The sequence below is a fragment of the Diplotaxodon limnothrissa genome, linkage group LG4, assembly GCF_057381915.1.
Source record: "Diplotaxodon limnothrissa isolate DT_005_m linkage group LG4, D_limnothrissa_male_GT1.1, whole genome shotgun sequence".
NCBI lineage: Eukaryota > Metazoa > Chordata > Actinopteri > Cichliformes > Cichlidae > Diplotaxodon > Diplotaxodon limnothrissa.
In genome coordinates this window covers 28,054,507-28,070,133 of record NC_140599.1, presented here as the reverse complement: position 1 = coordinate 28,070,133, position 15,627 = coordinate 28,054,507, and the positions used below count along the sequence as shown (strand labels likewise).

General features: G+C 38.7%; 1 non-coding gene across 1 annotated transcript; it reads left to right on the top strand.

The window, feature by feature from the left end:
* The first annotated feature begins 10,330 nt into the window (after positions 1-10,330).
* On the top strand, positions 10,331-10,402 carry trnac-gca (transfer RNA cysteine (anticodon GCA)). The gene has a single exon. It is a non-coding gene; the product is annotated as a tRNA-Cys (tRNA).
* The last annotated feature ends 5,225 nt before the right edge of the window (positions 10,403-15,627 follow it).

The window sequence follows — 15,627 nt, the reverse complement described above, 5'->3', positions numbered from 1 at the left end:
TATTCTAATCATGTGGTTAAAGAAATTTAGCGAATGAAGCCCAAAACTGCACTTCCTCAATTGGCTCTAAAACAGAGTTAACTCCTACTGACTCAGGTGGTGAAATACCCAAATTCCAGAGCAGAGGTGAGTACATCTATATCAGAGCACAGACTGATATATAAAACAATTTTGGTTTCTGCAGCTGTTTTTCTACTTCGCTATGTTATTCATCTGTTAAAAATCGTGTTACTGGTTAAGCATTATAGCTGATAAAGCAATACTGCACCCTTTTATCCAAACATACTGATAATATAGTTAACCCACCATAGTTTTCAATTATAGATACAAAAAAAGATTAAAAAAATGTTCTGTAGGTTTGTAAAACATGCATGACAACCCTTTTATGCATTTAGCTTAAGGCTTAGGTTAAAACAATCATTGAAAATCCACAAGTAATAGAGGAACTTCACTATGTCCTTTGATGGGCCCTTGTTCACCCGTGTTAAGTCCTTAGGTAATTTTTGCACCAGGAATTGAAAAGCTTCACCCTGACCAGGAGAGATGCTCTGATCCAGGCACATAGCTGCCTGTTTTTAATCCTCCTGCTACCTTAGTTGCATATAACCTGGCATTTTGCTTTCTCATCCAATTTACGTCTTCAGGAGCTAGTGGGGCAGTTAGGGGTAAGAAGCTGACTCTGTGCATTAAGTTACCGAGGTGAGTCAGCCTCCCGAATAGCACCGTGCAGACACAACAGGCAGACTTTCTGTCAAAAATTTTGATATGAAGAATGAACAGCAAATTGGTGGAAATCATGTCACACAAGAAAACGTCAAAAAGCACAGCAGACTCTAGTTCAAAAGTTAAAAATGGTAAGAGTCACAAGGAAATCCCCTCCAGTGTAAACACAGCAATTTTCAACTAATGAGCTTTGAAAGTGAATCACAGTCAGGATCAATGGCTCCACAGCCATCTGCGAAAAGGTCATGGCTGTGTAATCACAGGTCAACAAACACAGATATATCAGTCTCTCTTTGATATATCGGAGCCACGCTGAAGTACAAGGTCAGAAGTTAACACGATCACTTCTCGGGGGTTGAAAACTCCACATCACAGCCCTTACGTACTGAATCAAACAGACAGTTACAGTGAGCATCACCGCAGGGATCCCCTCAGTCACTAACTCTTCTCCTGCAGGATCCACAGAGACTCATATCCAGATATAGTATGTAGACCGACAGACAAGCAGACACACTTACAAGTTCAAAGGCCCCCTCAGTTTCCTGCCTGTGACTTGGCACACACTAACTTGGAGTATTTTTGGAGCAAGTTGTGCATTTAAATATTGAACGCTGTACTTAAATTACATATATATCATGTTTTGCATAGGTTTATTTTATACTTTATGTACTACCCTGACAAGAAGGACTGAATGTCTAATGGTTTTTTGCTACGTTTCAGGGCAGTTTGAATAATAAATGTACTGTAAAACAGAGAAAAGAAAAACCTCTAATGATCGCATGTAAAGCTAATAGATTTATTAGCGTTTGGTTGAACTTTAATCAAGTGAAGCACACTAATGCGTATATTTATACATTTGTTTCTGTTTGTAATAAATGCATGACTCTATTACTGGTCACCATATTTAGAAATGCATATTGCGATTGCATTGATTTTTTTGGGAACATTTTCCATAATTAACATATTGCACTTTACTCCGACTGTACTCATTCACAGACCAGCAAACCTGTACAATTACAGTAGTGGTCATTGATCAGTCAGTCCACAGCCATTAAAGTACAGACTGTTTTCCCACAGGGAATTAATTTTCTTAGTCTGCTAATCATCAATTAGATCTCTCTTAGTGTTTTTAAAGTGATTGTAAAGAAAAAAAATATCACTGTCAGCGTTTTATTCAGTCGACGCTGATTTGGCTCCTGATCCTGCTGATCTGCTGTTGGACTGCTGCCTTTAAAACACTCCTCATTTGAACTTTTACTGCCTTCTGGGACCTATCTGTAGATGTTAGTGGCAGACAAAGTTTCTCTTTCTTTTCAGTATCTAACCAGAAGCGTTATCACATTGACAATCACAGCATGTTAATGTAAAAGGTTAAATAATTTCAACCTGTATTATATTTTGTTTTTGCAGCAGTTTTAGGTGAGCAACGTGTTGTGAAAACAATGCTACCTAAACTTTATGTCTGCTTCCCTTTTTGTCCTCTGTATTTTATTTATATTTTATTTATATTACTTGTCTTCAACAATGCCCCGTGTCAAGGTTTTGTTGCATTTAGTACTTACGAAATCCAACAAGACAAGTACAATACTAGTACTTAGTACTTATAGAGTTGAGCTGATGGGTTATCTTCTTTCACCAAATAAAAATCACATCTACAAAGTCATATAGTGAAAATAAACATTCAGCAATTATTGCTAAAGCAGAATATCGTGGCTGACAGGCAGGCAAACCAGCAAGAGAAAAAGAACTATTCCACTGGGAGGAGAGTTAATTGCACTGCTTGCTTGTCATAAAGTCACATTTTCAATTTTTATATTAACAGGAATTTAATCAGCGGAGTTCCAGTGCTTGAGTTCCAAGCTGCCCGTGCTCTAAATGCTGTAGTGTGTTCAGAAATTTAATATGCTGTCCTTGGAAAGCTTAATCACAAAAAAGACATATTTCTTTCCAAAGAATGAACACTGCAGCTAATAATTAATTTGCGTTGCAATGGGAATTCAGGCACAGTGAAGTCAGTTGTGTATGTGTTGTAGCCTGTCATTAGTCTTTTCTGCTATTGCATTTTATATCATACCAAGAGAGTGACATGTCTTATTCCACAATTCACCATAAATGCTGATTGTTCTGTTAACATTAAAAAGGAAGCCTCAGAGTTATCAGAGGAAAAACCAAGAGCATCTTCTAGAGTCAGAACTCCTCTGCCTGTCCTTGTGTGGGGGTCAGCACCGTAGTGCCCTCTCCCTCTGTTCTGCCAGTGGCATCTTCAGGCTTCACCGTTGCCCTTCACAGTCCCAACTTGTCCTACGCAGACGGCACAGATCAAACTAATCTGCTCACGCAGTAGCTGGCCAGACATCTGTCCATGATAACCCCCTGGATCGTCATATTTGGGTTTAATCATGGCTGTTTTGTAGCAATAAGACCCGAACATAAAACCACCAAATTTAAGTCACAACAAGGTCATTAGCTTCTGCTTCTGCTTTGTGAATCTGCAGTTTGACTAAAAGATAACAACTATATCATGATATAATAATTACAATAAATCTTAATGTCTACAGCTTCAGTAGAGGACTGACAGCTGGCAAATGTGTGGATTAAATAGAAAAGGGATTTTCTGTACTGTGTTTCAAATCATCCAAAAATCCAGCATAGCTAAAAAGGAAATTCTTACCAACATTTTCTGACTATCTTCTGTTTTTCCTGAGCAGTAACTCTGTTTAAAAAATTCTCTCAAGTGATTAAAATCATGCACATCAAGAGTGACTTAGCATTAGGTTCAATGACAAATGGTTTTGAACACTATAATTAACATCTATTTTCAGATTCTATGGTTCATGTTTCTACACAGACACACACATACAAACAGACATCAAACTTACTTGCAGAGTGATCAATGTGGGCGGCCATGAAACACAAATAAACTATGAATTCCAAAGAGTTAAGTAGGCACTGCACCCCGATTTGGGCCTCTGGTTCATAAAACGTGCAGCAGAAAAGATAAAGGAATTCAAATCAATCTCAGTAGTGAGAGATAAAAACAGAAACTGCTGACAGTTTTTTTAAAAAAGAAAAATGGTCATGGACCCCGGCCTATAAGGAGATCTCAAAATGAGGAGCTCGTTGCTTAAATTAAGTCCTTTTCATTTTACATATAAGAGGCGGGTTTTCAAGAAGCATGCCTCTCTGCGTTTGTGGCAAAAAAAAGAAAAAATCCCTCATTAATAGTTTCCGAAGGGAAGGAACACAACGGAAAACTAGTTCCATATGTTACAGGAAGAATCTCTGAGGCAGGAGCAGCCTCTCCACGTGCATCTGTGCCTTACGCTGTTAGAAATAGTAATGTAAGTTCTCCAGAAGATTACAAACAAGTTCAGGAAGTCATTCATCTGCTGTCTCGTTTTGGAAATACTGGATCTTTGGTCAGGCAACCTGACATCGTTTCAGATTAAAAAAATACTTGGAAATTTTATAAAAAACAACACAAGGAGCAAAGTAAAGTGATGAAGCAGCATACTCACTCTACTCCTTCTCTCCCGGATGCCAGGTACTGTGTCCTTTGTCTCTCAACATGAGGCCCGCTCATCTCTATCTCCTCGTCTCACTTATAGTCTCCTTTACAGGCTAAACCTAACCTAAAATCAAAAGCGGCATTTCGACAACAAAAACCTCACAACAAAACACTCGGCTTTCTGGACGTTCTCTTATGAAGAGTCTCAGTGTGTGTGCTTAACCAAGTGTGAGTCCTTCCTGAAAGGGAGAGGAATGAGAGAGGCAGAGCATCTTGCCTCTCTCCCTGTGGTACTCACACAATGGTCCTCACTTACCCCCCTCATCCCCTCCAAACTGGGTCATGGTTGGGGGTGGGGGTGTGTTTGTATGTGTGGTGATGATGAGGAAGAGGTGGTGGTGGTGGTGGGGGGGTTAATACCCCTTGGAGGGGTAAAGGAGGGGGGGAGGTCTAGGACTGACAGACAGTCAAAACATAGGAGGGCTTTTGGAGGTAAATAATTCTCAACTCACTGATTTTGTGAGACCTCTAGCCACTGGAGAGAAGCAGGACATGAGGAGGATTTCAGCAAATCTAAAGGTAGGTTTGTAATTAGAGCTCTTTGTGCTTTTGCAGCATTGTTTAAGGGCCACAAGTTGTGCTGTCTGCTTTAACTGAACTGAGACAAACAAAGCTGAATGTTGAAATGACTAATGTGTTTGTATATCTACAGGATATTTAATCTCTATATTGAAGGTTACAGTATGTGAAACCTCACTGCTGTCAACTGAATTCTTTTTTCTTAACCCTCCCAATTCAAGTGCATAATCCAAGCTACAGCGGATGTCAATCCACCGTTTAATTCAGCTGTCAATATGAATCCATGTCTATTTAATCAGGAAGAGGCAGTAAAACTTTGTAAAAGGACACTAATACAAGTGGAAGAGTTAGTGAAGCTAACTTCTATGTGATGACAGCGATACTGAGATGAGCTGTTGAAGATATCCTGAACTTGTCAATGTCAATAAGCGCTACTGCTTTTGCCACTGCTGTTAGCATCTGGAGTTAGCTGCTGTTAGTTGTTGTTATTCAAACTTTCTTTGAAGTGGGTCTAACATTGTTGCACTCGGACACATGGTAAATAAAGTCTCATACGTTGTGAGGATGTAATTAAACTCTTTATCAGGGGGAAATTTTTATTTTGGTTAGTACAATAATGCAAAACAGCTTAACCAGCTGTTGTTGTTTAGCCAGTTCACTGTCAGCTGTTCATGACATGGGAGGTTTGGATGTCCATCCATCCATCCATTCGCTTCCGCTTGTCCTTTTCAGGGTCGCGGGGGACGCTGAAGCCTATCCCAGCTGTCATTGGGCGAGAGGCAGGGTACACCCTGGACAGGTCGCCAGTCTGTCGCAGGGCTAACACATAGGGACAGACAACCATTCACATTCACTCGCACATTCACACCTAGTGGCAATTTGGATTATCCAATTAACCTATCCCCACAAGTTGCATGTCTTTGGACGGTGGGAGGAAGCCGGAGTACCCGGAGAGAACCCACGCAAACACGGGGAGAACATACAAACTCCACACAGAAAGACCCCGGCCTGATGTTGGAATTGAACTCAGGACCTTCTTGCTGTGCGGCAACAGTGCTAACCACCGTGCCACCGTGCTGCCTGGTTTGGATGTCCAATCTCATATAATTAGTAACTGTGACAGTACTGACTATACCCTTAAGCCATAAGTACTACTTGCTGCTACAGCTACTAAAACAGGCTTTACATGTTTATTCTATGTGACCTTTCAGAACAAAGGCAAAGGAGAGGCAAAAGAGGTAAGCATGTCTCACACTTACACTAATTCCCTCTTCTACAGACTTATAACATGCTTCATTTGCTCTATATTTAGAAGAAGAAGGAGAAGACGAAAAAGACGAAAACAGAAGTAACGCTCTGTTTATAAAGCACCATAAAAACTGAATGTTAAATGCTGCAGATTTCACCAGGACAGAAGAAAAGAGAAGAAAACATAACACTTACTAAACTATGAATATAATCAATAAAAAAATAAAAATAAAGGCAACAATCAAAACAATAATTTTACATGAACTTGTTCTTTTGTTTCTTTGTGGGGTTTTTGTTTGTTCGATTTTTTTCCCCCATCATAAACTAACCCATAGACATGGACAACTAATGTAGACGCACACTAAACTATTTTTTATATTCACTATATGTTGCTAGCACCAGTTAGGACCCCCTTTTGTCTTCAAAACTGGCCTAATATTGAAATAAAACACGATGCAGATCCTTCCGATATGTCGGCTGCACATCCACGATGCAAATCTCTTATTCCATGATATTCCACAGTGCTGGATGGAGATCTTGTTACTGTGTGGGTCATTTGATCACAATAAACTCATTGTTATGTTCACAGGATGGACATGATCAGCAATAACATTCAGGTAGGCTGTGCTATTTAAACAATACTCAATTTAGTATGTATACTATACAATACTCAATACTTTGCTTGTCAGTAGTGTTTATTTGAGTTACTGTTGCCTTCCTAGTAAGACACTTAAATCACATCTCCTCCTAATTCTGATGCTTGGTTTGAACTTCAGCAGGTTTTGACTATGTTTACAACATATGATCAGCTGATTGGATATTTGCATTAACAAGAAGATAAAGAGTATCTAATGAAGTGGGTACACTAAATGAAGTTCCCAGTGTTCCCACATACAGGCTTTTCACTTCACTTGTGTTCACTTTTCAGACCCAAAGGTTTAGTCAGTTATTGTCAGTGGATAACTACACACACACTCACACCATCCCTTCCCAACATCATATGGGCAACAATGAAAGAACAAAGTGTACTCTCGATTGAAGGTTGGGAAACATAAAACATGAACATTTATTGCCAACGTTTATGGACTTTAGTTGGTGCTTTCAGAAGCATGAAGACTCAATCATAATCCTCCATCTCTTCCAGTGTCCACATGCCCTCCTCACTCCTTCCCTCTTTCCCCTCCCCTCGCTTCCTCATGAGTCATAATCATGCACGCTACGAACAATAAAAGATGTTCGTCTGATATTGTCCAAATCCACTCACCAGTGGTGGTTGCTCAAATTAGGACTGCACGCTATCGCAGCCTCTTTTCTTATCGCTCTCCTTTGAGCGGACCAATTCCTATCGCCGAATTTCACAGATCATACGCTGAGAAAGCACAGAGTATAATTCTTCTTTAAATTCATATCATGTCGCTCAAAAGCCACAGCTTTGGTTAAAAATGTTTTTTTGCCAAGTTTCCTTCCTATGTGTGAGTCTTTTTTAATGTTGGCAGTAACTCTGGGAACATTCTTTCCTTTGATGTCAATTCATTTGAGTTGTTTTTAATGATGGTGCTGATGCTGAAGTTCAGAGTAATGATGGGAATGAACACCCAAGTCCTTAACTGGAGCTAAGTCAAATTTGTGATAGTTTTTTAAGCACGCTTATCGTGATTTACAGCTACTTCTAATCAGACTATGTGACAAACTTTAGCATTCAAGTAATACACAGTAAGTCATTCTGTGAAAGACCATCTGTGTTTGTGTGATTACACAGACATTGAGGGGGAGAGATGGTTTCATTCTTTTCCCTGCTGACATGAAATGGACATACTCCATGTTACTGTCAGTGCTAGTTTGCCACGCAGAGGGGTTTAGCTGTGGGTTACAGCATATGACTGCAGCTCAACATGTCCCCAGTTCAACTCTGGTTGCCCTCTGTGAAGGCCACAAACTTTGACTGTCTTTAACTGCTTCCCTTGTCCACAGTTTTTCGTTTTAATTTCAGTATTTACTTAAATAGCACCACATTGACAACAACGTCTCTCAGCATGACACATTATACTGTAAGGTGAGTACACAAATCAAATCAAGAGATCCTTAATGCAATTCCATTTGCACCCTATGTGAAGCACACTATACAATTACTCAAATAAGAGTAAACTAGAAACCAGAATTTGTTAACACCAATAGCATGTGCAAAAACCATCCATAATAACATGCCTTTTTTTTGAACTGCAAACATCTGTGTCACACATGCATATGCTTGCATATATATGCAGTAGTCATGCGTGCTGCTAGATAACATGCAGATCTTGTCATACTGCAAAGGAAAAGCCTTTCATTTTCCATACAGCACCAAAGCAAACAATCAACAGTTTCACTGCTTAGCATTTGAGGCAAGTCATCAACACTGGGTTCTTCTAAGTCTTCTGTGTGCATTTTATATTCTGAGCGCATATGAGCAGCCTTCAGAAAATGTGTATATATGAGCACGTCATAACACAGGCTGCTCATAGATGGATTGAGGAGATTGGGACCGCTTAACACCCATAATCCCTCACTCGGCTTGCATAAACCAAACTAATTTGGCTCATTTTACTGTGTATCGTCCATGTAAACAGTGAAGCACTTAAAGAAGAGGCTTAAGCGACAAAGTTGTCATTTGGCTTCTTGTCGGTATTTTTGCAACATACTTCCACCCGGGCCATTAAAGAACTCTCTTTCAGAGCCGTAGAATGATGAGATAAGATAAGATAAGATAGAACTTTATTAATCCCTCGGGTGGGTTCCTCTGGGAAATTCGACAACACTACTGATGAGTAGCTATTAATATGCATGAAGCCCAAGACAGCCGAGTCATCTTAAAATATGGGTTTCATCAAAAAGTTTAGCTTTATGAAAAAATTGTACAAGATGTGTGGAGTGTTTTGGACCCATTTGCATATGCAGTGTGGAATTTCCAAGTTTAAACAAGAAAGTTAAATTTGATCGATGACTTCCTGATGGTAAACTTTCTCAAGACTGTCGTAATTTTACCAAATTAAAGTACCACAATTTTTCAAATGCCAGCCGTCAAATTAAGCTCTTCAATGGTGGGTTGAACACCTCACAGAGTGGAGGCAGGCTGTTGCTGTAAACATATGAATCAACAAACAGAAATTTGAGATGACACACTGACACACAGATGTTTAAACAAGAGGGAAACATTTAAGGAGATCATCCTCAAAGAAATTTTGAAAGTTTGACATTTCATTTTAGTTATTTTTTTTTTCACGTTAATGCCGTTTCCACATCAATTAGTAGTGGAAATGTTTTTATTTATGTAAACAAACAAACAAAAAATACCAAACAAGGAATAAATTGTCATTTTTTTTCTGACGTTCTAATAAAAAGAGGAGAGGCTGGTCTGACTGCTTGTGTGTGCTTCAGTGATCGAGTTTCTTTGAGTTTCTAATTCATGTTTAGATTTTTAGAATAAAATGCAAACGGAGAACCTTAAAATTCCCTAAATTCTAATCTTATGCATTGTCAATAAATGTGGCGGGATCTTATTTTCTCTGTTTTACTACATTAGTCTCACGTGTAGGTAAGGAAAATTGTGAAAAGATAGGGATACTTAAAGATATTTAATCTTTGATATCTTATATATATTTCATTTTACTTTTAAAGGCCATGTATCTAATGGGGCCAGCATGTAGAAAGAAACTCAGAAGCAAGTATCATTTTTTAATGTTTGGGTTGGCTTAGCAGTTTGTATCAGAAAGCATGTTTGCATGTCTTGTGCAGAAGGTGGTATTAAACAAAATATTTCCCTTTAAATTTAATGGTTTGCTGTTCAAATCTCGGCATCTCCAGTGACTCTACACTTCACTTCAGCTGCAATCTATTTCTACGATAAATACCAAACCAGCCCCTCTTCTTATTGGGTTACTTGCTGCCTTCTGTGTCCATTCTAGTGCTATTGCAGAGTTTCTTCACCTGATTAACATTAATCAGGGAGCAAGAGACATTCTTGTGGTCTGAGTAGTTTATACTGCTCCAGTTTAACTTTAGCTACCACTTTCGTCTCCCTTCACAGGGATTAATAGGTTTTATATATTCACAACCAAAGTTTAAGTGGATGCAACCATCCCACTGAACCAATCAGGAAGTACAGCAGGTCAGTGGGTTCATTACATGGATGTAAACAACTTTTATTTGTTTACAAATGAAGAACATGTAAAAACCCGTCATTTATTTGATCTACATTTGCCTTTATATACAGGTCATTTCCTGGGCTAACACCAAGGGGGTATAGCTCAGTGGTAGAGCAATTGACTGCAGATCAAGAGGTCCCCAGTTCAAATCTGGGTGCCCCCTTTTTGCACTACAGTGGTAGTATGAAAAAATGGTAACAACATCACACGATCCGAAAGCTGCAAAGTAAATGATGACGTAGCATATGTTATTGTAATGAAGTTTGGCAATGCATATACTGTATGGCACATCTGCAGTGCAAAGGGTTAGAGTTATGACTAGCAGAACAGATCATTTGTATTTAAAAAAAAATCCTATATTAATTAAAATCATGGGTGCTTATAGAGGCTGCAGTGTTCCTTTAAGAATCTTTATCACCAGTCAATCAATGCTGCCTTTGTAGCGAAAAATCATTTCATGCCTTTCTGAAATCACCCTTATCATAGGAAGTACTCTTTTTCTTAGATTTGTAGGAAATGAGCTGGATACATAGGCAGCCACCACTATAGAAACATTAAATACATCAGAGAGAGCAAAGGGAAATTTAATTTTCTACATTATTCATGGATTGAACTATATGTGAACCCTAAATTAGAAGAACAAGGAGGAACAGCACAAAGATAAAGCGTCAGACTATGGATCAAAATGCCCTTTTCTAACTATGACATTATCACACATAATGTGACATTATCACGCATGAATGTTTAAACACAAGTTTAAAAAAGGGGGTGGGGTCACTCAGCTGGGCTTCATCAGTTTTGTCTGAAAATGCTTGATCATTATAGTCATCTGTTTAATTTGATCATCTGCAAAATCTATTTCCTCTGTGAAAAACCCTTCCAGTGAATAAATGAAATTAGAACAGAAAACTGCAGATTTTAAGAAGTTGATAGGATCCAGTTTGGCACCTGTGGCTGAGTTGTTATACAATCTCCTGTCCTGTATAACAATGCCAGTAGTTCTCGCTCTGCGACAATAATTTCCCCTGCTTGTTGCATTCAGGGCATTCCAGCCTCTGTACAGGAGGTAATATTAAATGAACCTCAGTCTACCGTAAGCAGCGCTCATGGACTTATGGGCATATAAAGTAAACACAGGGGGCACTCAGATTTGTCTTTGTATGTATTTTTTCCAGGCAACTACTGGAGCCTAAGAAAGCATGCCATAAATGAATGCACACTCTAAATAGCATTAAACAGTAATGAACTGACCAGCCTGCTATATAATCCAGAGTACAGAATGCCCATGTCCAAAAAAAGAAATAAATTAATTATTGTTCATACTGTATCTCTCAAGCTAAAAAAAAATAATAGTGTCAGGTATTCTTTTAAAGATCATTATATAAATTACATTCATATTCAGGTGACTTCTGATCCTTTTATTGGCTATTATAGAGCATGTTGTATATGAGTTCTCTGTAAGGTTCATGTATCTTCATCTTATGTGTGGAAATGTTTAAAAGCCTTTTTTCCTCCACGATAAAAAGCAAAAATCCTGGGAAATAATAAACTATTGTTGATTTTTATCTGTGCCATGGAGCAAATTAATTAATAGAGGGAGGATGGATGCTACAAGCGCAGGTTCATTATCATACACAAACATGCAGAGACTCACGAGTGAACAAACACATTTGGGCTGTTAAATATTTGCAGTTCAGAGAGAGGCTGCCTCCTTGACTCGGGCTTTGTGGATACAATTCATTATCAAACAGAGCTGAATTCACAGATAAAGCACGTACAAATCATGAGGGAGTACAGCTCAGTGGTGGAACATTTATCTGTAGATCAACAGGTTCCCATTTTGCCTCTTCAATTGCTGTATGTAAACAGGAATCTTTGCACATGTGATAAAGCTCTGCTGCATGTCAGAGGCAACACGGTGGCAGACAATAGAAAAGCTTTCTGCTCTGTGGAAAGGTTTTAGGGGAGACAGGCTAATACCACATATTCTCTGAATGTGCTCCTTAGATCTGCATTTTGTTGCTGCTCGTTTCTTTTCATATATCTTCTTTTAGCAGAATTCAACCATAAAAACCCTGCATTTAAACATCTTAAAATAAACGTATTTTATCTTATAATGCTATCATCACACAGTTATAGCTGTGTGGATAATAAGGCTTTAGATGGGCGTGCATTTATCTACTCTAAATACATTAGTTATAAAGCAAGCTAATGCCAGTGACAGTGAACAAGATTTTGCAAACCAGTGACAGCATTTTTTTAATTTTAGAAGAGATAATCTATGCTGCAAATGGCATAGAAAAGAGACAAAAAGTGCAGAAATTCATATTTGCTGTTTGACTCTCATATAGCTGCAGCCATTAGTTGGAGTAAAACAGACAACTGCTTTTTTTTGAGATAGTAAATTCTTAAAAGGTTTAGGTTGTGTGTTCCTATCACACGTACATCACTGAGCCACACTTCATCTCATGCCTCGCCATAAAAAGCCTCATTTAACTCATCGGCCGCAGATTAGATTAACATCTGTAATTAGTGTTGAGGAGACGAGTTAACCTGAGTTGAATGGATACTTCAGCATGCGTATGTTATCATACATAATCATGCAGAGCAAGTCCCCAAAACACCCACGCACACAAAAACACACTGCTATCATCTCCTCGGGCTCACCTGCAAATATAGAGACCTGTCAGAGAAGGACTGAGGAAGAGGAGCAGGGCAGATGGAGCTGAGGAAGAATCTGTGGGTCTGTATTATTGAATCAAAGGTGTGTAAAATATCCACTCAATGAGAATAAAATGTGTGGTTAATTTGAAATAATGTCTCCCGTAACAACAAAATGTGTTCCTATGGAAAAAGCAGATTGGCTATTGGCGGTGTCTGTGTATATACTGTATGTGTGTGTCTGTATGCATATGTGAGGCTGACTCACAATTATTATTTCTTGTTGTGTCTTCAGGCATGGATGTATTCAGTGTGCGTGCTTGCCTGTGTGTGCGCATGCGGAGCACCTTACCCACTGGTGACAGGTTCTAAGGGCAGAAAAAGTGTGTGTGCGTGTGTGTGTGTGTGTGTATTTTCCTGCAAAGTACTGTATGTCATTTATTCCTATTCACATTATTCACATTCTCCAGGGAAGTGGCTAGTCTTTCATTACAGTGCGCTCACTTGTTTGACGGTTCTGCTCCTGAGGCGATTGCTGCTGCTAAATATCACACACCTGGATGCACAGTGTGTGCTTTTCCCTCTCATCCCAAAAAACCTGCTATCATGCTTTTAGTGTCTAAAAAAATCATACAAGAGTTTCACCTTGATGAGCCTTCTTTAGAGGGGCCATACAGCACATGTAGGATTACAGATGACTTCTTTTACAGCAGCGTATCTTTAATACCGCAGGAGCTGAAAAGCTGGGCAGAGGGAAGATAGATAAAGGAAGAGAACAGTTCTTTAAATATGATAAAACATAGAAGTGCATTATAAATACCACACCACTGGTTCCCAAACTATTGCTGCAAAATAGGAATTTAATTTGCGGGATGGCAAAAACATGCTGCACATTAATGCAAATGGTAATATGTGTGCATGTATTTTTATGGCTTTATGTGACACAAAAGAGTCACAGCTTCCAAGTGGAGTAGGACTACCTCTAATAAATGCTAACAAGAGATTTGTACTTCTGCATTAAATACGCAATATAGGTATACTGTGACCGTAAAGCCTTCTGAAAGCCAGAACCTACACAGTAATCTGACACTTCAGATACACTGAGGAAAGCCACGGGCAGTTTTTTTCTTTGTGCCATGGTATATTAAATACATTATATATACTTAAATGTTAGTGCTGAAATTCCAATTAACAGGCAATTTAATGGTTCAGCTCCCATTAGACTGGTGAATTGTCTGGAGTCAAGTATGCCGGGCTTTTTGCTTAATATATTACCCAACAGGCTACTTTAAAAAAGAAAAAGGTCCTGCCTGGAACATATCTTAGTAGTAAATATACAGATACAGTGGGGGAACTTTAAGATAAGCTAAAAATAAACTTTTTTGTCCCATGGGGAAACTGGTCTTTGACAAGGAGTTCTAAACATAGTTGTGTTCACATAATAAGCATAATATATTACGCCAATATAAATAGACTAATATGCAAAATCTCAAATATAACCATGCAGAATCTTTGTTGACTTTCCTTCCTGGTTAAAGTTAAACTTTATTAATATGGTCCATCTTTTTCAGGCCCACTGGTGAAAATTCTTAAAACCCCTGTGTTTAACTTCTTCATACTTTCCCCGTAGTATGCAGTACTGTAGAAAAGCCTTGAACCCGCCATCTTTTCCTTATTATATCTTTATTTTGCATCCAAGAAGCCAGACTTTTTTTTTTTTAAGTGGTGTGAGCAATAGTTCTCCAATCTTTCTAAAGGTCTTTCAAAGTTGTTCTCTGGACATTGGCTGATTGATGTCTTGTTTGCTGCTGGATTTTAGCCAGTGGTGTTGGGGATACTGATGAAATTATGAATACAAAAATGTTCCAACGTACCATCAGCTTTTGATTCATGATGCCAGATCCAGAAATTAATTGATTGGAAACGGCGACAGTTATCCCAAACATACTGCCAATGTGGTAAAAGCACACCTGGACAGACCAAGACCTCAACATTATGGAAGCAGTGTGGGATCGTCTTAACAGAGAATGGAAAAAAAAACACCCAACAAAGAAGAGCTTCGAATGTCATTCAAGAAGCCCTGAGAACTGTTCCTGAGGACTACTTAACGAAATGACAAGAATGACTTACTAAGAGAATTCAGTCTGAGCTGAAGAATAAAAGTGGTCGTACCAAATGCTGACTTTGTTAGAATTGTTAGAATCTCATTTTTTTAAACAAAATGTAAAGAAGTGAAGGGTGGCTCAAGACTTTTCCACAGTACTATAGTTTCTTTGTAAAGTCAGCACCACTTTTTTAACACTTTTTTAAGTGTACTGATTGCTAGATTTGGAATCCCATGATAGATTTATCAAGGTGATAATAACCTGCTTATGATCCTGAACCCAACTGCTGCTGTCAGGGTAAGTGAAACCAGACGGTGGAAAGATATCCTGGGTGTGTTGGAGTTGCTCTGTATTACCGGGCCTGGAGAGGCATACTATGAAGCTAACAGCCAGAACAACAAATATGGCTGTCTTTTTACGGTGTTACCATGGTAACACATGCTAAACACATAACATGTAGACTGTTTATCACCAATCAGTAAGATTAATTTGAGAAGAATCTGACAACAAGCGTAAGTGATTTCAACCTCCTGTTTATTAGTATATGACACAGTGAGAATTCATGTACTGCTGTCATGTCAGAATTAAGTAAGAACACACACAATAAAATAAATATTGCATA